This window comes from Sapajus apella, unplaced genomic scaffold, assembly GCF_009761245.1.
Source record: "Sapajus apella isolate SASKATOON/1434 unplaced genomic scaffold, GSC_monkey_1.0 scaffold23, whole genome shotgun sequence".
In the NCBI taxonomy this organism is placed as follows: Eukaryota; Metazoa; Chordata; class Mammalia; order Primates; family Cebidae; genus Sapajus; species Sapajus apella.
The window spans coordinates 21,239,264-21,242,199 of NW_022436963.1; the positions used below are offsets into that span (position 1 = coordinate 21,239,264).

The 2,936-nt window shown below is 37.7% G+C and overlaps 1 pseudogene; it reads right to left on the minus strand.

The window, feature by feature from the left end:
• Positions 1-630: 630 nt before the first annotated feature.
• On the minus strand, positions 631-2,190 carry LOC116559229 (annotated as a pseudogene).
• Positions 2,191-2,936: the final 746 nt, after the last annotated feature.

Below are 2,936 nucleotides of genomic sequence, written 5' to 3' on the forward strand. Positions count from 1 at the left end.
TAGGTATTCTGTAAATAGCTACCAAAGGAACTGATAAATAAACCTGTAAGTCACGAGTGTGACTAATCATAGGTTTTTACATTTGGGGGAGAAATGTGTATTTTTAAAAAGCTTGTCTAGTAATTAGGTACTGGGGAATCACATATGCAAAAAATTTCCAAGTGTTCTAATGTTAGTTGATAACATTTTTACCTGACATGTAAGCATTCTTTCATTATTGGACTTAAAATACTGTACCTGCCTAAATTGAGAGTCCAATTCACCATGAAATTTGCCTAAAAGCAAGTATAGTAGACACGTTGCATGTGCATTTTACCATAAGAAAGTACTGATTAAAAGAAACTTTCATACAATTTTTTGAATATAAACACTTGAAGAATTTCTTTGTTATAAGGACTCACTTTTTTTTATTAGAAAGAAAATAATTTATTATATTTGAGGAAAGTCACTAAAATACATATAATATAGTTCCAATACACTGATTTAAAGGCATATAGATTTAATTTTAAAATACACTTTCAAAGCTGTCATGCACAGATCCATAGTCCAAGTGGCCAATTTCTTCCCCTCAAAGTTGGAAAGCACTTGAAAGATATGGGATTTAAAGTAAACCTTTATTTTATTAATTTTTTAACACTTTCATTTTCCACCCTTAGGATCTTGTTTTGGTCTAGCAGATTGAGCAAACTGAACCACCGTGGGTTTTCCAAAAACACGTATCCATTAGCTTCCTTTAAGGCTTTTGCTGCTGCTTTTTCATTAGGAAGTCTAATGAAAGCTTCTCCTTTCATACGACCTTCTTTCATCAAACATATATCAAACATGATCTGCTGTGTTTCTGATGAAAATTCAACATATCTTCCAAAAATACACTTAAGGTCTTTTTCTTGAACATGCTTAGCTAAATTCTTTACATAAATTCTACAGTTTGGTTCACCAGGTTCATAACTTCTGAAAACTGAAAGAGTTTCCATTTCTTCTCTAGAAATTCTGCCCTTTTCCAATTCCCTTCTAGAAATCCATTATGGTGGCATTTCATCAGAGTCTTCTTTAATCTCCTCTGTGATGTTCAAATTAGGTTTGGGGAAGATTTTTCCAAATGCTATATTGGATCCATCAACTTCAGTAGCGGGTAAATCATGTTTTTTTTTTTCCCTTACAATTTTGTTCCTTCTCTAAACCTTTCTTAAATGCAGCTGGCATGTAAGTAGATATATGGAATTCAATTCTTTTATTACCTACAGGTTGAGATTGGTCAAACACATCTGAAGGTAACAGCACTGGATGTAAATTGCTGTGTGAAGGATATGAAGGTGTATTCAACATACCCTTTATTTTTCTCTTTTTTTTCCCTCATATAGCGCTGCTTTGTTGTTTGGGGTCTTTTGGGCTGAAGATTTGCTAGTTCCATTAGTTTGTTCATTCTCTGTCGGTCCTTATCATCACTGCTTTCATGTTGATTCTTCACTAGATAACTCCTCATCCTCATCTGGCAAAGGAGGTTCCTCAGGTGGCTGAGGAGGTGTGGGTGGAAGAGGCGCGTGCAATGCCATATAGTCTTCAAACATGAAAGGTTGCACAGTCATTGTTCTAAAATGTGTGGGCAAATTCATTTTATTCACAAGATGAAGGACCTGAACATAGAACTTAGGCACACTTGCCAAAGCATTCACTACGTTTGCTAGGATTGTGCTGGAAGGTGGTGGGTACATAAACTTGAGGCATGAATTTAAAGGAAAAATCAGCCCATGGTTTGGTGCAATTCAATTTTCTACTGTTGAATAACCAAGTTATTTCTTTTCTTTGTCATCTTCTATAGGGTAATCAGACATTTTTTTTTTTTTTCAGAGCCTGAAGTGGGACATGGGGAGTGAATTCCATCTTGCTCTTTTGCAAATTCAAGGACTGAACCATGACCCAAAAGTTTCAGCTGATGTAGTCTTGTCAATGCTTTGTAGCTGCTTTTTCATTAGGGAATGTGACAAAAGCTGTTTGTTTCAGTCGCCCCTTATCTGACAGGATGTGCACCAGCTGCACCCAGAAGTACTTCAGCAAGTCGTCTTTCTCCTCAGTGGTCAGCTTAGCTGGCAGGTGCCTCACCAGAAGGGTTCGGTTGCCCCAAGGAGGGGAAAGTGAGGAGGAGCTCGTGCATGCCCTTGATATCACCAGTGGCTGCTTGGGAGCTGCCATTTTCAAACAAAAATTGGCCCAGAGATGTGTGGGACTCGCTGTTTAATTGTGAAAAGCTAGGCAAGGCTAGAAAGTTAGTAGTTTTTTTTTTTTTTTTTTTGAATCTCACTCTGTTACCCAGGCTGGAGTGGTGGAGTGGCACAGTCTCTGCTCATTGCAGCCTCCACCTCCTGGGTTCAAGCGATCCTCCTGTCTCAGCCTCCTAAGTAGCTGGGATTACAAATATGTACCACTACACTGGCTAATTTTTGTATTTTTAATAGAGATGAGGTTTTATTATGTTGGCCAGGCTGGTCTTGTACTCCTGACTTCACCTGATCCTCTTGCTTCAGCCTCCTAAAGCGCTGGGATTTACAGGAGTTAGCTACTGCGCCTGGCCAAAATTCAGTTTTTAATCAATAAAATTAAGTGGAATATTTTGAACTGTCCAAGATGGATAGCATATATTATACTTCTGTGAATGAATGTTTTAAATTATGACAAAGGCTGTACCACTTAAGAGTGTGGGCTTCTCTGTTTGTGAGGAGTAGGTACTTAATCCAAAGCTTCCCAAATAATGATATAAGGTGTCATTTATTTTTATTCCAAAAGGACGAATATGATGTTTATATCCATACTTTATCATCACTATTATTATTTTCAACTTTCCGGCTCCTTTTACTACATTATTCCTTCTAGGGAAGACAGTGGTACAATCCACAGCAAACAGCAGCCCATGGGTTGCTTCTCAGGGTCGGGATCATAAA